The 21,849-nt window shown below is 32.4% G+C and overlaps 1 non-coding gene across 1 annotated transcript; it reads left to right on the forward strand.

Moving 5' to 3' along the window:
- The first annotated feature begins 651 nt into the window (after positions 1-651).
- On the forward strand, positions 652-758 carry LOC148764731 (small nucleolar RNA R71). Its single transcript, XR_016024404.1, has one exon. It is a non-coding gene; the product is annotated as a small nucleolar RNA R71 (small nucleolar RNA).
- The last annotated feature ends 21,091 nt before the right edge of the window (positions 759-21,849 follow it).

The following is a 21,849-nucleotide window of genomic DNA, read 5'->3' on the forward strand; positions in this document are numbered from 1 at the left end:
GGCAAGTTGACCAACCTTAGTCTCAAGGTTTCGAAGTGATGCTGCTTGACTCTGAATGAGAGCTGTTTGAATTTGAATGATGTTATCGTTCTGTGTCATGTATTGCCTTAGCAAATCTTCCACAGATGGCTTTTGTTCTAAGATAGGCACTTTGATGTGCTGTTGGAATCCCGGAGGTGTATTTGGCCTTCAAGTTGAGGAAGACCATTGATTGTTAGCCCAAGAGAAGTTTGGATGGTTTTTCCACCTTGGGTTGTAAGTGTTGGAGTCAGGGTTATTTTGTTGTCTATTCTCCACAAATTGCACTATTTCTACCAAACTTGGACACTGATAGCTTGCATGATTATCTCCACAATATTCACAAGCTACAAAAGAACTTTGAATGGATTTAGTACTAAATGATTCGAGCGTCTCAGTTAAAGTTGCTACTTGTGCAGATAATGTCGAATAAGCATCTACATCATGAATTCCTCTCTTATGCATTGATCGCTCCACTAGCCACTAGTAGTTTTTTGCAGCCATCTCTTCCAACAAATCATTTTCCTCATCAATTGATTTAGCCATTAAAGCTCCTTTGCAATGGCATCAATGGTAGTCCGAACATGCCCACTCAAGCCATTGTAGAAAGTCTGCACTTGAAGCCACTTTAAAAAGCCATCATGAGGACAATGCCAAAGTAATTCTTTGTATCTTCCCCAAGCCTCATACAACGATTCAGAATCTTGTTGCATGAATGATGTAATATCATTCCTCATTTTTGCTATTTTCCTTGGAGGAAAGAACTTAGCAAGGAACTTTTGAGTAAGATCATCCCATGTTGTTATTGAGCTATAGGGAGCGCATTTAGCTATGCTTTAACTTTATCCCTCAATAAGAAAGGAAAAAGCCTTAAATGAATTGCATCACCTGTGACACCATTATGTTTGAATGTATCTAAACTTCCAAGAAGTTTGATATATGGCCATTTGGATCATTAATTAAAAGACCCCCAAACTGACCTGAAGTTTAAATCATGGTGATGATAGCTAGCTTGATCTCAAAATTGTTGGCTTGAATAGCCGACCTTTGAATACTTGATGGAAACCCTCGCACCAATGGAACAACATAATCCCTTAAGCAACGATTTTCAATAGCCACGCGCTCTTGGATTTGTTATTCATCCTATCAATCAGCCATTGTATTTGTTTGAGCAAAAGCTTGTCGATTTTCTTGTTCAAGTCTGCAGAATGTTCTCTCAATTTCTGGATCACAAGGTATAATCTCCAAGCTTTTTGCTCTTCTCATACAACAATTGAACACTCCTACAAAACAAAGAAAAAAAACTTAAATTAAGACTAATTTATGGAATTTTAATATTAGCATATAATAAAGAAAACAAAATCCCTAGCAATGGCACTAAAATCTTGTTGAATTTTCATGTAAGTGAACGTTATCGCAAACAAGTAATATAGCAAAAGTAGAGTATTGTTTCCACAAGGATTTGTTCCTAACTTTTTACCAAGTACTAAAATCTTATAACAAATCAATCTTATTTAAGTAACTGTAAATTTCAGAAAAACTAATTAAAACAAAATTAAAATAAACATTAAATTAACCAATAAATATTAAATATGCTTGAGAAAGACAATAGATTAAAGACCTAGGATTATGGGCTTATTCAACACTTCATCTGATACAAGTTTCTCTTATTATTTATCATTCTATGGTGGTTTTACTAACCTTGAATCCAAAGCTATGTACAAGTCTCTGTCGAGACGCTTGCATAAATACCTAACTTAATTAGTTCACTATATGTCTATATGAATCAATTAAATTAAGTTCATTAAGCTAGTGTCCTAATTTGGTTATGTATGGCAATTGGCATATGTCTACCTAAATTGCGAATCAGATCACCTAGGTGATGTGAATATTCACTATTCACATTTTAGTCCAATCTAAAATCTCTCTGTCGAGTTTCAATTAGATTCACAAATCAATTAATTATTGATCAGGCAATTGAAGGCATTAAGAACAGATTTGAGCAAGCAAAACTATACCCATTCATGATAAATAAAAGAGAAACTAATATTCAAACTACATGTTGAAATCCACCATAATCTTGGAAAAGCAAATTAGTTTTAGTTCATGATATCTAAATAAAACAATCTCCAAAGAAATTTAGCCATAAATTCAAACTAAGAAATAAGTATAACACCAAAAAGAGAAATAAACTAATGTTTATGCTTTGTTGATCTTGAATCTCTATCGACTGCTCTTGTTTCTTGCTTGATTTTGTGCTCTAAATCTCCAAAAGGCTACTGCCATTATTTCCCCTTAATGATATACAAAAGGCTCTTTAAATAAGCTCAAAAGACCTACTTTCCGAAATCTCAATAAACAATTAATTTTTGGAAAGTCGTCTGGCATTACAACGCTTCCCACCTTGGTGTTGCAGCGTCGTGGCATGTACTGTAGTGTCCTAACGTTACTTCCTCAATGCGGCACCCGTTTGCTCTTGGAAATTTGTATGGTGCACTCTAGCACCACGACCATGATCTTCCCAACATCATTGCCATAACTGTCTCAGAACCACGGCCATGAGTAACTCAAGGTCACGGTTTCTAATCAACATGTTGTGCAGAACTACAACTATCCATCATCTTCCAATGTAATTTTCACCTTGATTGGATTCAAACTGGGAAACGTAGTAAACATGAAAGTCTTAGCCGATTCTCTTAGCTTTCCAATGGTTCAAGAATCTCATTAATTGAGCTTTTGTAGCTCAATTTATCCTTGAAATGTTGCAACGTGTACCCCGTTCTCTTAGCTTTCCAATGGATCAAGAATCTCATTAATTGGACTTTTGTAGCTCAATTTATCCTTGAAATGTTGTAACATGTACAAATGAAGCCTTCACCATACTTATGCGATTTTAACTCACATGCACCTTTCTCATCAAATATCCTACACAAAACCATGAGGGAAATCGATAATAACTCTTCTTAAAGTAAACTAAAGCAAAAAAAGTAAAATTAAACTAAAATAACTTAAATTAACTATTCAATATGCAATTTAACTTAAACTAGAAAAACACTAAAAATGCTAAAATCTGAACCTAAAACCTCAAAGATCTAGCTACTTAAGCCCCAAAATGTGTCAAAATAACTCTATATAATAGAGTTATCACAAAGGAGAGGACGTAGGCATTGAAAGGTTAAACCTCTATAAAATTCATACTGAGTCCCTTATAACTTGCTTTTTACTCATTAAGTTCATACTTTGTTTTATTGTTTTATTCTTTCACAATTGAATTGATTTTTGAAAAGGGGGAATTTTTATTTAACAACCAAATTCACCCCCTTCTTGGTAGTTTTACTTTAAAATTATCTTTCTTAACAGTTTTTTTCCTCTTTTTCTACTATTTTCTAGCTTTATTTCTGTTGCTTCGAATGTTATTCTTTTTTGTAGATTTCAGTTGGTTACACTTTTTTGCTATAGATTTTTTTGTACTGAGGCTTTCGGGTTTTGATTTTTTTTTGGCTTTTTTGTCTCCTTGATTGTTGCTTTTTGTTTGATATTGATTGTTTTCGACAAGTTCTTTTTTTGGGTTTTGTTTTTTTCTCTGCTTTTTTTGTCTCATTCACTCTTTTGTTTTTTTTTCATCTTTATCTGTGATTTTCTTGCTCTTTTCTCTTGCTTTATTTTTTGCCATGTTCTTGCTTTTTTGTGGGTTTTATTTCCATTATGGTTTCAATAGTTTGTCTTACTATCTTCTTTTCTAAGTTTGATTTATCTTCGTTTTTGGGCTTTATGCCTTTTGATAATGTTGCCATTTAATTTTTTTATGTGGATTGTTATTGTTATTAATGGCCTATTTAATTTATATTTGTTATATTTTCACTAGCTATTATATTTATTATTTTTATGTTTTTCTTTCTATTTGCTTTTGTTTCACTGATAATAAAATACATATTGTATATCCAGATATACACGCGGATGTATATTGTTATGTATTTTTTATTAAAAATTAGTGTATTCACATTATCACAACAAATTTATAAAGTTGTGCAATACATATATTTTTTTAGGATTTGTGTTGGTTTGTTTACATTTTTATGTTTTTTAGTTGCATTTTAATGCTTTCTTTTGTGAATTTCTATTTTTGTTATTAAGGCAAACTAATGTTGCATTTTTGTTGAATTTGTTCAGTTGCACTTATGGGTTTCCTTTTGTATTTTAAAATTTTTTACCTTTAATATGGTGACTGTATTTTTTGATTTGGTTTTTCATCTTTACTTTGGGTTTTTTGTTTGCTTAGTTTTTGTTGAACTGAACTTTGGATTCTTACATCATGTTCAGGTGTTATTTGTTTCTGAATTGCTTATGTTCATTTGTTCTTTGGGGTCGCCTTTATTGTTGCTTCTTTTCTTTTATTATGTTTTCATGTTGCTTGTTGTTTGTTTTAATCTTCTATTTATGTTTTATTAATTTATTCCTGTTGTTCATTTATTGGTTCTATATATTGATATATAAGTTTTTGAGACATTATTAATCTTTATAACTATGTGATTGTAAAAAGTAGATCAATTTATTGTTGCTCTTCATGCAACATTTATGTGTTTACAATATTCGAATGTCATAAAAAAATCATTTAAATATTGTGGTTCAGCTTTGATTTTGATTTGTGGATTAATTTTATCTACTTTTAATGCGTTCTTCAAGTTTATAATATCTAAATGTGATGAGAAAATATTACTTGAATACTATGGTTAACCTTGGATTTTCTTTAAATTTTCAAATAATTATGAAATATGCTCCTTATAGGATCTCTGTTGTATTTCAACTTGGCTTATCTTTTATATCAACCTATAGACTAGATTGTTAATGTTTTTCATTTACTTATTGTTGAGTAATATTTTACGTTGTTGTTTTACTTTTTTTATTATTAGTTGATTGTATTTATTATTGATTTTATTATGATCTTTTATTTTTGTTTACCTGTTTGTTTGATTCTCAAAAAAGAGTATTGCAGCAGTGAAGGACGACTGGATGTAAGTTTTTATGCTTCTAAGTTTTCTGCTCTTCTTTTTCTCTTGTTTCGATTCGATAAGTTTTTAAAAGCATTATAATGATGTTCTATACTTCTTACTTGTTAATTTGTCTCAACTTTATCATTGTTTCTACAACTTTATAGCTTAGGTTAGGTTTTATAAATCTTTTCAACATGATGTTTATTTTTTAATATTTAGATTGTTTACAAACACAATGAGTACCATATGATTATTGGAATGCAAATATATTTCTACAGACATTGTTTTGCTTATATTACTTGAGTGCATTGCACTGGCATACTCTAGTCATATTGGAAAAGCCCTATTCTTTTTAGCTACGAGAGTGAAGTAATCTTCGTGGAAGGTCTTGAAGATTCTAAGGTCAACTTTAAAAAATTTGATTTTTTTGGTTTTCGATTTTTTGTAGTCGAATCAATGAATTGATGAAATTCTCTTCTCTAATTTTAATTAGATCTGAAAGGGTTATTTTGCTACTGCTATCAATTTCTTGCAAATGTAATTTCATTGATTCTTTTCTAAACCTTTTTGCTTTGTTATTTTCATTATTTTTATTTTAATTTAAAATCTTAGAAGCTTCAATTGAGTATTTGTTGGACAAAAAGAAAGTGAGGAAAGAAATTGAGAAAAGTCATAAAAGGAATCTAAAAACAACTCAAATCTTTTTTTCCTTTAATTAAACAAACAAAAAATAAAAAGATTATAAAAGAAAGGTTTTTATAGGTTTTTTTTTACCAAAAAAACTAACAGAAAATTTAATACTTTTCCTTTTTGGAGCAAAAGTAAAACACAAGATTTTATGTGAAAAAAAGATAATCTCTGAGTGTTATGTGATCAAATGTCATGTAATGTAACATTGCATTACAATCACATTATTGGCCTACCATTATTGCCCATTTTCATAAGCAAACCCTTTTCCATTTTGTTTTTTAATCTAACCCAAGGTTTTTCTAAATTTTTCTTCTTCTTCTTTCTCTTCTAGTTCTTTAATGGTTTTTTTTTTGTTCTTATTCAATTGGGTTTTTCGTTCTTCTTCTTCGATTGGATTTTTTAGTGGTTTCTCTTCTTTCCTTTTTTCTTTGATTAGGTTTTTTGGATTTCGACTGGATTTGTTATTTAAGTTTTTTCTTTGAGTAGCTAAGAGCCCTTTTTTCAAGGAATTGATTAATTAATTAGTTTTTCAAGAAATATTAAAAAGGTAAGAAAAATTTTTAAAGACTGTTGAATAGACTAAAGCTTTATCTCTGGTGATTAAAGTGTTACAATTTTGTTTGTTTTCATTGCAAAAAAAAAAAAAGCAACATAATACCCATCTTACAGAAACATGGATGAAATTATTGACATAGCTTCAACATCTATTTTTTGGCATGGGAAAGTTTTCTGTGCATAAGATTAGACAGTCAATAGCATTAAAACTGATTGAATATATAAACCACATAAGTTGATCAAAAAAGATAAATCAAGGTGGAAATTGAACCATATTTGAATCCAACAAGGATGGATTATATGCTTGCTTTTAAAGGTAAAATTGTTAATTAACTTGAGAAATGATCAAAGTGCAAGTCTGTAAAAAATACTCTATTGGTATTATCTGTTTGATTATGAAGCATTACATCTTCTTATAATTTTTTATTATTAATTAGCTTTTTTTGCTTATTGATTAGTACATGATCTCCCTACTTAAAAAGTATAGATTTGAATCCCCCTTTCCTTAACAAAAATTAGCTTTTTCCCTTTTCTTTGTCTTGAAATTTCTCAATCTTCACATGGCACATTCACATACTTTCCAAGTTTTGATCATATATAAAGATTGATACCTTGCTCGACATTTTAATTTTCTCAAATGATATTGTGATAATATATATGATTAGTTTAGTCTTTCTTCATGTAAATTTAAATTTCAAATTATGAATTAAAGAGTATATATGTCATCAACATATTCAAGTTTATATCCTTCTCCACTATTTTTTCTTAATCATTTTCCTTTTCTATTTCTTCATCCTCTTTTTCTTTTTTAATTCCTTCAACTAGTTCTGCTTCAGGACTTACTTCAACACTTTGTTCTTTGTTTTCATTGTCAACTTTTCCTTTCACAACTTCATATTCATGATCAAATGCTTGTAAGTCAAATTGCTCTGTGGTAGTCCTCTCACTAGACACACTTACAGCTATGGTTTGAGCTTCAAAGGTGAGGGGTTCGGTTGCTTTTTCTTGGAGTAGGAGATCTTTAAGATGCTATAGTTTTTCCTCAATTTTAACTATCTTCAACTTTTTCAGTCAGCTTTTCATCAATTCTCATAAAAAGGTTGAATATCATTTCACCTTGGTAAGGGGCTTGACTAACTCTGGCTTGAGGTTTAAAAGGAGGTTCAGTTCCAGGTGCGATTAGGGTGCTTTTAATGGATTTGATGCACTCTTTTCTCTCTAGCTTATATCCCATCTTCAAGACTTTCCCCAAAAAATTCCTTGATCTTTGTTTCTTACTAAATTAGCTTGAAATCTGATACTCCAAATCCCTTTTTTCTTGACAAGTGATGTGATGATGTTGCCATATGGCAAGTTAGCTTTGTCCTTTAGGTATATCCCTCTGATTCTCTAAATTATAAACTTGGCTACAATTAATGAAATTTCATTGAAAGTAGATTCGATGAGCCAAAGGTCTTGAGTACTTACATAACTAAAACTGCTGCTTCTTCCATGAAGTGTGGTAGCAATGAAATAGTGGAAGATTTTTAGCTGAGCATTCTTGATGTCACTAGCATAGCTCCTAGATGGAAACTTCTCTTATCTCCCAATCACAATCTCCCAAATAGGGTTAGGATCATACTTTTCTAGTATCTTAAATTCACCTACTTCGAATTCTATTTTCAAAATTCTCCTAGGTCTTTGGCAGTAATCTAAACTTTCTACCACTCAGAAAAACATCCAACCCATCTTCTATAAGTTCCTCTTAATTGACAACTTCATTTTTGTTCAATGCTATACTAGAGTAAAACTCTTTAACCAGTGTGGGACTAAACATCCTATCCCCAAAAGTACTCAGATTTTTCAATTTAATTCATCAAAATATTTACCAAATCATTCTTTACAGTGGACACTTCATCGAAGCTTGGTCAGTCAAAAACTTTGTCATAGGAAATAGTTGCATTTTGTATTTTCTTAAATCTATCAACGTGAATCTTGCTTCTAAACTGGGAATTCAAGGTGTTACCTTTTTTAGTGGAAGCCCAGGTAGCAACTGTCTCTTTCTCTTTCCCTATCCTTCTCTTTGCACTTTTTTCCTTCTTCTCAGCTAAAGGATCTTGAGTTTTGCTCTTTTTCTTTGTAGAAAGAAATGGGGGATCATCACCCAGTCTTTTCCCTTTTCCTTTATCAACAACTTTGTGCGTGAGAGAGCTTCCAGCCATGGAATTTCTAAATGTGTGAATTTAAGGTTTGTTGGGGTTCTAGAGAGATGAGGAGAGTTTGGAATTTTTTTTTTTGTCTTTAATTTTCTAGGGAATGGATTTTCTAAGTAGCTGAAAGGGTTTTAAAAGAGAGTTTAATAACCGGTTATCTTACGTTTTAGTGGATGGTTTTCGGTATAATCGATTAACCTATGTCTTAACTGATTACTGTGTCTCTAACTTAAGGCTTTTCAAGGTATCAGTCTTTTATTAACTGATTAGAGAAACCTTTAACTGATTAAAAGTTCACTGACTTAGCTTAACTAACTTAAGGTATATATGTTTTAATTGATTAAAGAGGTCTTAACTGATTAATATGAACTTCAGTTCCTTTCTAATGTCCCTTTAACTAATCAAAACATTTCCTAGCCAATTACATCAAGGAATGAACACAATCATCATGCAATATATCATCAAAAACATGATCAATTAAGCTCAGTCACATTTCGTTAATATCTAGCATTCCTAGTTCTCTCCTAATTCTACAAAATTGATCTTCATTTAATAGTTTTGTGAAAATGTCAGCTAATTGATGCAAGGTGTCCACAAAGTCTATTTTAATATCTCCCTTAAGCACATGATCTTTAATGAAGTGATATCTAATTTCTATGTGCTTAGTTCTAAAATATTGAATAGGATTTTTTGAGATATTTATGGCACTCATGTTGTTTTCTACCTAGTGAAATATATTCAGCTTTAACAACATGATTGAAATCTTGCATGTAGGCACACATTAAACAATATATTAGGTCTACTTTCTGTTAAATAAAGTAGTAAACCAATCATACCTTTATAAAGCTTTTGGTCCACATTCTTTTCTTTTTTCATCTCTATTAAGCTTTGTAGAAGGATGCATAGGTGTTTCAATTGACTTTAGATTCATTACACCAAACTTCTTCAGCATTTCCTAAATGTATTTTACTTGGTTGATGAAAATCCCATCCTCACATTGCTTGATTTGTAGACCAAGGAAGAAATTTAATTCTCCCATCATAATCATTTCAAACTCACCCTACATTTTCTTAGCAAAAATTCTCTTAAAACTTCTCATTAGTAGTATTGAAGACTATATCATCCACATATATTTAAATAACAAGTAAATCATTTTTGCTTTTCTTAATAAAGAGTGTAATATCTACACTCCCCTTATAAAATCCTTTTTCGATCAAAAATTTTGAAAGCTTTCATACCAAGCTCTAGGAGCTTACTTCACTCCATGTAATGCTTTATACAATTTATAAACATGATCAATCTTTTCAAAATCTTCAAAATTGAGGTTGTTTCACATATTTTTATTCTTGAATAAAACCATTTAGAAAAGCATTTTTAACAATCATTTGGAACAATTTGAGATTCATATAACATGCATATGCAAGCAAGAGTATAATTGCTTCTAATCTAGCTACGAGAGCAAAAGTTTTATCGTAATCAATACCTTCTTCTTGATTGTAGCTTTAAGGAACTAACCTTTCTTTGTTCCATACCACATTACCCAACTTATCCAATTGTTCCTACATACCCACTTGGTACCAATGATAGGACGGTTGGTTGTCCTTGGAACTAAGGTCCAAACCTTCTTCCTCTCAAAGTGGCCTAGTTATTCTTCGTTTCTTTCCTTGGAGCTGTCTTCATTATTCCTTTTTTTTTTTGTTCTCCAAGCTCGTTCTTTTCATTCTCTTCTTAATTTCATCTGCATCATCATCATCAAGCACTACCTTTCTTGGTGTGACTTAAGTCTCACAAAAAACAACATGAATAGACTTTTCTATAACTAAAGATCTTTTGTTAAACACTCTATAGACTTTAGAATTTAGTCCATAATCTAAGAAAATAGCTTCATCACTCTTAGCATCAAATTTTACCAAGGTGTATTTTTCATTGTTTAAAACAGAGCATTGTCCTTGCCATTTCTTTTAAAGTCCTATTTTTTTTTCAACCACTCCATTTTGTTCGAGAGTTCTAGGCACTGAAAATTTGTGATCAAAACCATTTTCATAGCAAAATATTTCAAAATCACAATTTTTAAATTCATCACCCTGGTCACGTTTAATGCTAACAGTGGAAACACTTTTCTCATTTTACATTTTCATATAATGTTTAACAAAAGCATGCAATGCATCATCTTTGTGGGCAAGGAAATAAAACCAAGTATACCTAGAGTAATCATCAACAGTAACAAACCCATATGACTTGCCCTCATGCTAATAAAATCAATAGGTCTAAACAAGTCAATGTGAAATAATTCAAGTGGTCTAAAATTTGGTATCACTTTTTTTTATTTAAAAGAACTTTTTACTTGTTTTCTAAATTGACATGCATCACAAACTTAATCATTTTAACAAAAAATCTTTGAAAGTTCAATAACCAAATCTTTTTTTTTTAACTCTTTGGAAAAGTGTCCATGCTAGCATGTCTTAGTCTTCTATGCCACAACCATCACACACACCATTGGCTACAAGACAAGACTCATTTTGCATATAAAAATCATCAAGAACAATTACTTATTTCACGACCCGGAACTCCCATCGGGCCCGTGACAACCGCCGCGACGTCCCGATAGGCACTCATTACCCCAAATGCCGATCAAAACCTCGCAAGGCTTAGCATCAGCTTTCGCATATCCCCGGTGAGCGACAGTTATTAAATCTTGCATTTCAAGAAATCATAATTCATTTCCAAATCAAATCAATAAAATATTATTTTTTGGCTCACAGGGGCATTTTCGTTATTTTTTTTTAAATACCAAAACCCGCCAAAAACATGGTGTAAAAGCTAAATATGTTCATACATATTTTAAATCAAATAACTAAAGTATAAAATTACTTTTACAATGACACGTGGGCCCCAACTAACCAATAAGATGCGAGTCTGTGAACCTATAATTTTGTCAATGCAAGGCTAACTGAAGTCCTTGATGCAATCGGTTATCTACCGGCTATCTCGAACCTGAAATGTGAGGAATTGAGGGTGGTGAGATTATAAAATCTCAGTGAGTAAACAGACACCATCTAAACTATCTAAATGCAAGTAAATGGAGATAATTAAAAAATAATTAACTTCAGCAAATTTTTCACATCACGAATATTCATTTCAACCAAATAATCAATATGGCTCGTGAATTACTCAAAACTTGGCTCATGCCAAATCCTGTACTCGGTGACACCTGGACTAGGGGTATCCAACCGAGCCCACCAAAGCTGTTAAAAATTCATATTTCGCATAAATCGTATTTTTATTTTGAAACATAGCCGTTCCTTGGCGTTGGCTGAGTCTCACTCCCACGCGGTGGTCCACGTGAAGTGCACTCAAAAAGCCCACCTCAGGAGATACCCTACGCGCCTCTACGACCAAGGTGAGAATGTAAAGGAGTTTACCGTGCCCCTCTAATAGGCTGGCCCATGGAACCCCCCACCACTGCAGTAGCTAATCTTTTATCTACCACCTGATTTATAAAATCTTTTTCTACATGATATGACAATTTATCGCAACCTAGCCTCTCGAGGCTAAATACATAGTACAAATAATTCTAACACCAAAATCAGTTTAGCCATTCATGCTCATTTATTGTCATAAGCCATTCAATTTAAAACCATAATTTACAATACAAGCAGGCAGTCTCCAATTACTCTATTTTCAAAACCAATATTCGATTTTTCAGAAAATTTATAAAATCATTTTATAAAATCACAATTTCTCTTAAAACATAGCAATTTACCATTTAAACCCATTTTCCATAAAATCACACAATTGTATAAAACTACTCTAGATAATTAAGACGATAATAAGTTTACTCACAATTTTCGAAAACTAAATTCGGGTACTCCAACTATTACTCCTCGGGTGCGATTTCTTTGCCCTTACCAGAGAATTCGCCACCTTGACAAATTGTACAATTAAGAGGTTTACTACTTTGGTACTAAACCAAAATAAACTAATTTATACTGCTAATGCATGATATGAAGTGCAAAATGTCTAAATTTTGCCTAAACGAGATGTTAGCCTATTTCGGTTTTTTACCCGATAAATCGATATACGCGTCTATTTAAACTCCAAATTAATTTTTTTCAATTTCTATACCTCAATTGCACCCAAATTGACTTAATGTTCCTTAGTGTGGTGCAAATTATCAGTCTCGATAGCAAATTACGAAAATACCCCTAGTGGGTAAAAATTCATATTTTTGCTCTAAAAATTCCCATTATTTTTTTAGGCTCATAATTCATCATTATTCAACATAATTCCTCAAATAAACATCAAGATCAGCAGTCAATATTCCCCTAGAAAATTCAGCATAATGGGTTTCAATGGGAGAAAATTATTTCTCTAGCTTATTTTTGCTATATTTCAATATAACCTAACTAAAATCACTTAATTCAATTAAAATCAACCAAAACTCAAGTTCAAAACTCATCCATGGAGGTTTGGCCAGCATGGGTGTCCATACCCACTTTCTAATTTTGCATGGAAATGAGAAAAAAATGCATGGGTAGTGAAAATCACAAGGAAAATCAATGAAATTTACCTTTTTAATGCTTGATTTCTTGATTTCTCTTGATTTTCCCCAAATTTTTTCAGCTAGGGTTCTTATTTCTTTTCCCCCTTTTTCTCTCCTGGTTTGGACAGCTGAAGAAAATGAGAATTCTGGAATTTTGACATTTTTAAAGGCTAAAATAATATAATATTATTTTATTCATTTTTTTATTAATTCCTTAAATTCTAGCCATCCATTTATTTCCAAATTTTCACCATACACTTGTCCCACATATCCATAGCTTAGATAAAATTCTCAGACTTATCCAAAGTCTTGGTAGAGTAATTTTTAAAATTTACACTTTTACCCCCGTAAAAGTCAAGAATTACATTTTTGCCCCAAAAACTGAAAAATTGCCCATAGACATATTTTTCATCCCTTATACTCATACTATTATCCAATTTGTCAAATTTGATCTAAATTCTCTCAAAATCTCAAATTTTGTCCGTGGGTGGAAAAATTATGATTTTGCCCCTACACTCCAGAAATCACCGGAATTAAACTTTTTTACTGTCAAACCCTCAAATTATACTCCAATACTCAAATCATACTCCAATAAGTTAAATGGGGCAAAAAAAAATCTTTTCTCAAAATTTTCATTTTGTCCCTAAGTGGCAAATGATCATTTTGCCCCTAGATAGTGAAAATTTCGGTTTGACTCCAAATTGATCCTCGAACTCCGAATTACCATTTTGAGTCATCCCTGAACTGTAAAACTCTTAATTTCACCTCAAAATTCCTATTTGAATTAGTTCAAGGCTTAATCGACTTAATGGTACCATTAGGGGCAATATCGTCTTTTAACGATTCCTCGAACTTCCTAAACATGCAAACATTCTATTAAGCATGTAAATAACGTCGTAATTATTTTATAAAACAGGGTTTGACAACTTAAACATTTTCAAATCTTTTGCCAATGAATACAACTTTGTTAGTGTCAATTTCAATGACATGGCATATATGACAATTAAAGCAAATTCTAAATCCTTTGTCACAAAGTTGACTAATGCTTAACAAGTTATGCTTTAGACTTTCAACAAATAAAACATGCTTGATTATAGTTTGAAAAATGTTACCAATCATTTCAATTCCTTTGCTGATACTTTTGGAGTTATAACCAAAAGAGATACTACCGCTTTTTTTTCTATCAAGCTTGATAAACAAATCTTTAATTCTAGTCATGTGCCTTGAGCAACCACTATCCAAGTACCAAGGCTACTTCTCTTTTGGTTGAGCTTTCAAATATTGTTTGTTTTGCTCTTGCTTAACCTACAAAACAAGTTTTTATTTCTTTTTCAAAGGTACCTAAACTTTGATGGGTCCTTGAAGGCTAGTTAACACATGAGAACCTTGGGGTAACCAAACCAAATTGGTTTTGAAAGGGTTATATCCATCATGATAGCAATCATAAGACAAATGACCTTTCTTGCCACACACATAGCAATAACCTAAAAATGCATTGATTTTTTTTCTAAAATTTACATTTTTTTTTTGTTTCTCTTCAATTTTCATTTTTAGTTTTAAACTTTCCTCCATTAAGATTTTAAGTGCAAAATTTTCATTTACTACTCTTTGTAATTCAAAATTTTTGCTTTCAAATTCAAACTTCAGAAATTCAAAGTCTGTTTTGTAGTGCTCAAGTTCTATTTGAAAAATATTTCTTAATTAACAATAAAATTAAAATCATGCTTAATTTTTTTCAATTCATCATCTAATACCATAGTTTTCTTTCTCATAGCTTTATATTTGATGCCAATTTTTCAAATTTAGCATATAGACAATCATATTCATCTTGCAAATCATTATAAGAGACATCACAAAAATTAGATGTTACCTCACATTCTTCCTCTCTTGCAATCAAGCAAAATTTCTTCTTTCTTCCAATTTTTCTTTTTCTTCTTTTGAGCTTAAGGAATCATTGTCAAACCATGCCACCATTGCCTTTTTTGGTTTCTTCATCTTTTTTGAAGATTCTTCATTTAGTAATGGACATTTTAATCTGAAGTATCCAAGTTTTTTGCATTCAAAATAGATCATTTCATCCTTCTTGCTAAAATCACCCTTGTGTTTTCTTTTTCAAGTGTAACCTTGATCTTTATTAAAATTTCTTGTCCCAAACGTTCTGCCTTTTTACCCCATTAACTTTCTAAATTTTTTGGCCATCATGGCTAGCTCTTTATCATCATCACTTGACAAATCTTCTAATTCTTCCTCGAGTCTGCTGATCTTGAGTGCAAGATTTTTCTTTTTTTCTTTGGCTCTTTTCTTTTCGTCTTTCCTTGATTCTTCTTCCATTTTAAGTTCATGTGTGAAGAGTAAACCACAAATTTCATCAAATGTGACTACATTAAGATCCTTGGCCTCTCAGATAGTAGTGAACTTTGGTTTTTAGTTTTTTGGGAGGCATCTAAAAAGCCTTTTTACTAACTCATGTTCAAAGATGATTTTTCCAAGTTAATTGAGCTTGTTTGTAATATTGGTAAACTTATCACACACAGTAGTGACATCTTCATCCAGTTCCATTTTAAACATTTCATAATTAGGTCAACAAAGCAGTTTTGGACTCCTTTACTTGTGAAGTCCCTTCATGAATGACTTTAAGTTTATCCCAAATCTCTGTGGCTGTAGTACAGCTAGAGATTTTGTTGAATATTAAAGGAGTCAGTGTACAAAGAAAGTGTTGATGGCTTTAAAATTTCTTTGGACCTTTTTACTTCAGCTTCAGTCCACTCAATTCTTGGTTTAGGCATTTTCTCACTAGTAACAAAACTAGGTGAGGTTGGAATATTGGGTCCTTCCATGATAACATCTCACATTTCACAAGCAAGGACTTTAATGTATATGGACATCCTAATGCTCCAATAAGTATAGTTTGATCCATCAAATAGAGTAACCCTATTTGTGGATTGACCCTCAACAACAACTGACTTTTGTAAAGCCATGTGAATCTTTCCTAAGGATGTTAAGCCTTAAATTTAAAGGTATGACTCTGATACCACTTATTGTTCCTAACGGAGTGCTTAAGGGGGTGAATGATAAAGCCTTTTAAAATTTTAAGTATAGCCCTTTTTAAATGATAAAGTCTTTAACCGATTAGAGGAAAATGAATGGAAAGCTTGTAGTAGCGTAAAGACACCAAGTAAGGAAGGTAAAAAGGAGTGGACAATGCAAGACTATTTATAGTGGTTCGGTCTCCTTGACCTACATCCACTACCTTGATCTCCCAATCAAGGATTTTCAACCCAACTTCACTATACCAATGGAATTAACAACTTCCACAAAGCTTTTACAAGGTAAGCTCTCAATCCAAGCTCTAATCCTTTACAACAAACTTTAGAGTGCTTCCTACACTCTAATTTCTCAAGAAAAAAAAGAAAAAGAAAATTTTTCCTCCAAAAGCTATTCCAACGAGATTAAAAATACTCAACTCAGAATCTTGCATTATTTTATTGCAACTACACTTTATGGTAAGAGTAGCAACTTTAGCTATATTAGTGCACAGGACTTGTGGTTGATAGAAGTACTATTTAATGACATTCCATTGAATGTTGGGACATAAATGGTTGAGAGAATTAGGGTAACCTTCCTGGAAGATCAGACCAACTTGCCATATAGCAACATTATTACAACTCTGGTGAAAAAGAAGTCGATTTAGAGTGTAAGATTCCAAGCAACTTGACCAAAAATAAAGATCAGGGAATCTTCTTAGGGAGTGTGTTGAAAATGGGTTACAAACTAGAAAGGAATGAATGCACCAAAACCACAAGTACACCACTGCCTCCCAATACTGGAAGTCCTTCCAAACCTTTCACCCTAATTAATTAACCTTCCCACCAAGGTGAAATGGTTTATAATCACCTTAGGAAGATTGATGGTAAATTAACTGAATAAGCTATGAAGATAACAAAGATCAAGGAAAAACTTCAGCAACTTGAAGCTCTTTTACATCAAGCCAAGGAAACAAAATCTCCTACCTTTGAAGCTCTAACTACTGCTACAAGTTTGTCCAGTGCGAAAGAAGCGAAATACCGTGTCTTTGTTAAGTCAAGCCAGCGCGGATAAACAAATATTTTAAATATTAGCGAGATACCGTGTTGAAATACAATTTCGATATTTTGATGGTATACGTATAAAGGAAGAAAGATAGATGAAAAATCAAAATTTTAGACGTGTCGGAAAGACAAAATTTTAAAATATGAAAGTTGGAAGATTATGTAGTGAAATTAAATGGAAGAAACAAAATAAACAAATAGGAAAACAATATTACAAGTATATATATAAAAAAAAAAAAGAGAAAGACCAACATGGGCAGCCACCCATGTGGTCAATTAAAGAATCAAGACATATTTTTTTATGGTGGTAGGGCCTGGCCAAGTTGGTAAGAAAGAATGAGATAAAGATGAAAGATAGAAAAGATAAGAAAGAAAGAAGAAAAAAAAAAGAAAGAGAAGTCAAAGTCAGTTAAGTGAAGAAGAAAAAGGAAATAGAGAAGTCGATTGGGAAAGAGAGCAAAAAGGAAAGAAAAAGAACAAAGGAAAGAAAAAAAGAAAGAGAAAAGTCGAGCGGTGAGGAAGAGAAAAGAAAAAAAAGAAAGGGAGAAGGAGCTAAATTTGAAGGGGCGATTTTGCTGCCATTTAGAGAGGAAATGAGAGCTATTTTTCTTCCATTTTAAGGGTGAGATGAACACCTTTTGTTGCTGATTTTTGAAGTCTAAAATGAGCAGCTTTGGCTGTTGATTTTTTAGGTTTTGGCTATCGATTTTGAGGGTGAGAGGAGCAGCTTTAGTTGCTGATTTTGAAGGCTGAAATGAGCAACTTTAGCTACTGATTTTTGAGGTCTTTTGCTGCTGGTTTTGAGGGTGAAATGAGCAGCTTTGGCTGTCGATTTTTAAGGCTGAAATGAGGAGTTTAAGCTGCTAATTTTTGGGTTGAAAGAAACGGGAACTTGCAATAGGCGATGAGAGGGAAAAAGAGGAAGAAATTGTGGTCGGTATGTAAGTGTAAGAAGGGAAAAAGAAAGAGAAGAAAGGTGTTGCTGACCGACGGGAAAGAGGAGAAAGAGAAAGAGAGAAAGGAACGGGAAAAGAAAAAAAGAAAAAAAATGGCCATAGCCCAATAATAAAAGAATGGGCATGGCTTAATAGGAAAAAATGGGAAGAGCCCATGGAAAGGGCCCAATAGCCACAAAGAAAGAAAAGTCCAAGAGAGAATAAAGGTGGAAAATTGGGCTTGGACTAACCTAGCTCAAATAGGTAAAAATTTTCTTTGCTTTTATTGGGCTTATTATGATGTTGGATTATTTTAAGCTAGCCACTTGTTTAGTTAAATTTTTTGTTATTAGTGATATGAATTAAAGTTAAATTATTTTAATACAACAAAAAAAATCCTTATGATGTCTCATGGGATTAGAGCAAAGAAGAAAATATGAAATTGATGAATAGTGTTCAAGTGTAGTTAAGGAATTTTGAAATGATTCGTTGTGAAGAAGCATTGTTGTCGGAGGAATTTATTTAGACAAGTTAGTTGAAAGTGTTAAGTTGAATGGTATATTATTTGGAAGAAATAAAGAGGAATAATGTGGGTTGAAATTGAAAAATAATTGGGTAGATTCGAAATGACTGTGGTTATCATAAATACTGTTAATACTGTGGAAAAATAAGATGGATTTGGGTGGAAGTTAATTAAAAGGTTGAAGTAGGTACGGGACATTATAAATAAGTTGTCGATGTTATAATTTAAGAAATTACATAAGCAACGGATATAAGTAATTTAGTAAAAATGCCTTAAGATGTGAGTTAATTGAATATGATTTCATGATAGGGTGAGAAACAGAGGTGGGATTGATGCACTAAATATATTGAGTTTGGATTATTGCTAGGACATGTTAAAGTAAAGTTAGAATATTGTGGTGGCGTGCCGGAGGGAATAACGAGCAACCGGCAAGTAGAAATAGCTAGATACACGTTTGAGCTAATAGCGATGTAACATTCCGCTATCGTAAGGTGAGTGAACATGCACTAAAATATTTTGGATGGATGTACATATGTTCGATTGAATTACTTGAACTGTTTAAATTGTCTTTTCTGCAAAATGCATGGGAACAAGCTTTAAGTGAAATGTCTTTGTGATGTGAAACATTATTGTAATGAAACTATATACCTCTATATGATGTTGATATGTATGTAAAGATATATGATGTGTATTGTTAAGCAAAGAAATTTTATATAATGGATGTAACCGTGCATGTGCGGAGTAGGCAGTGCACATGCCGGTTGAATGATGAGGTTTCGATAGTTACAACCATACATGTGCGGAGTGGGCAGTGCACATGCCGGTTGAATGACGATGTTGTGATAATTACTACAGTGCATATGCAGAGTGGGCAGTGCACATGCCGGTAATGATGCATATGAGCTGGGTGATGTGATGGAGGTGTATGTGCTTATATATATATACATGATTACTATATAGATATGTTTGGATTTAAAATGTGATCGCATTTTCTGTTGATAGCTTGAGTATTGTCAATGTGTTCAATTTAATTTGCAACGTGGCGAGAGTGGATTTTCCCAATGGTAGTGAATACTCCTTGGATTTTATATGGCTAGAATCTCGATGCAGAAAAAATGCCTTTTTACTACGGTGAGAGTCAATCTATTATGTTTGACTTACTTGAAGTTTACTAAAGCTTTCACTTCTCAACTTCTTTCTTGTTCATGAGTCTTTCGTTATTAAGTGACTAAAAAGATCAATATTTGAAATAAAGGGTTTTTAATAAGGGTTAAGCTAAACTGCATTGTTTTGAACTTAAATGCATGATGATTTTTTTTTTAAAACCTTCCTTAATGTTGCTTGTTCCCTTCCTATGTTCACTCACTAAGTTTATACTCACATTTTCAACTTCATGTTTTCAAATTCAGTGGTGGTTGATACGTAGATTGAGGTGTCCGCGTACCCCCATCTTTTGGGTAGGTATCTTGACACTCAATAGTCACATCTTCCATCCAGAGCCATTCCGCTGACGGTCAAAGTCTTTGTATATGTTTAATGTGAATTGCAAAGATATATTGACTAACTATCTATGTATGATTGAATTATGATGCTAATGTGAGCATTCACTTGGGTTTTATGAGTTGCGTTGGAAAAATCGACATTTAAACATTATTAAGTTTATTCTTAAAGAAATATGCTAGATAGATGGGTTAATATACAAGTGCATATTGAGAGGCTTGCTTGGGCCTAGTGGACTATGTCTATTGGGTCCTTGTGCCGGTCATGGCCCGGGAACTGGGCTGTGACAAAAATAATGGCTAGAATGGTTTTAAAGTTGTCTTCAATGGCTAGAAATTGTCTCTAACAGAGAAAATCTGACTCCCCAAGTATAAATTAAAGCCTCAACAGTCAAAAAAGTAAGATTGAATGAGAAAAGAACCATTTTTATCAAAAAGCTAAATATTCTTCACTAAAAACACTTGTCCTTCATTCCAATTCCAGATAAGTGTTTGAGCTTGATTGTAAATCGTTCAAATTAGTAAAAAGTTCTAATCGTACTTCTTTTTCTTTTCTTTCTTGAGAAATTCGAATGTGAGAAGCACTCTAAAGCTTATTGTAAATGATTTAAGCTTGGGTTAAAAGCTCACCTTGTATAAGCTTGGTGGAAGTTGTTAATTCCACTAGTATAGTGAAGTTGGGTTAAACATCCTTAATTGGAATATCAAGGTAGTGAATGTACGTCAAGGGGACCGAACCACTATAAATACTTTTGCATTGTCCACTTCTCTTTACCTTTCCTTACTTAATGCCTTTTAACTACTACAACCTTTAAATCTTTTTCTCTCTAGTTGGTTAAAAGTTCTATCACTCAAAAAGGGCTGATCTTTAAAATATTTGGTACTGTTCACCCCATTTTAGCACTTAAACGAGACCAACAAAGTTGTCTCTAACAACTAGAAACTGTACTCAATAAAAAAATCTAACTCCTCAAATATAAAATGAAGCTCCAACAATTAATAAAAGAGATTGAAAGTGAAAAAATCCATTTTGAGCAAAAAGCCAAACATCTTTCACCAAAACACTTATTCTTCATTCCTATTCCAAAAAAAGTGTTTGAGCTTGCTTGTAATTTTTTCATATTTGTAAAGGCTTTTAGTTGTACACCTTTTTTTTCTTCTTTTGGGAATTTAGAGTATGGGAAGCACTTTAAAGGATCATTGCAACGATTTAGAGCTTAGGCTAGAAGTTCACCTTGTAAAAGCTTAGTGGAAGCTGTTAATTCTAATAGTATAGTGAAGTTGTGTTAAAAATCTTTGATTGGGAAATCAAAATAATGTAGCCTCAGTGAAAGTGTTATGGCGAAACCACACCAATGAAGAGGTAACGTGGGAGGCTGAAGAGGAGATGCGGACAAAGTATCGGCACCTCATCAATACATAGAGGTACGCTACCTTCAAGTTGGATTTAAATTCGGGGATTGAATTTCTTTTAGTGAGGGAGAATGTGAAACCTCGACCTCCATAGACGCGCAACTTGAGGTAGACACGAAGACATGGATTAGGGGTAATCTTGTCATCTTTCTTGGTGAGATCCTAGAAGTAGGTTTTCTAATATTATTAGGTCTAAGTAAGTAGAATAAGTAAATAAATAATTTATAATAATAAAATAAATAAAATAAAAAATAATTTCCATATTAGAGGTAAAATGGTAATTTAAATCTCGAGTCTAAATTTCTAAGTTTTTGTGAACTCGAGTACCTCTAATCTATTGTGGACCTTGTCTCAATGTCAAAAAAGTGAAAGATTTCACCAAAAGAAAGGGGGAAGACAAAG

The sequence above is a fragment of the Theobroma cacao genome, chromosome 1, assembly GCF_053813885.1.
Source record: "Theobroma cacao isolate CCN51 chromosome 1, ASM5381388v1, whole genome shotgun sequence".
In the NCBI taxonomy this organism is placed as follows: domain Eukaryota; kingdom Viridiplantae; phylum Streptophyta; class Magnoliopsida; order Malvales; family Malvaceae; genus Theobroma; species Theobroma cacao.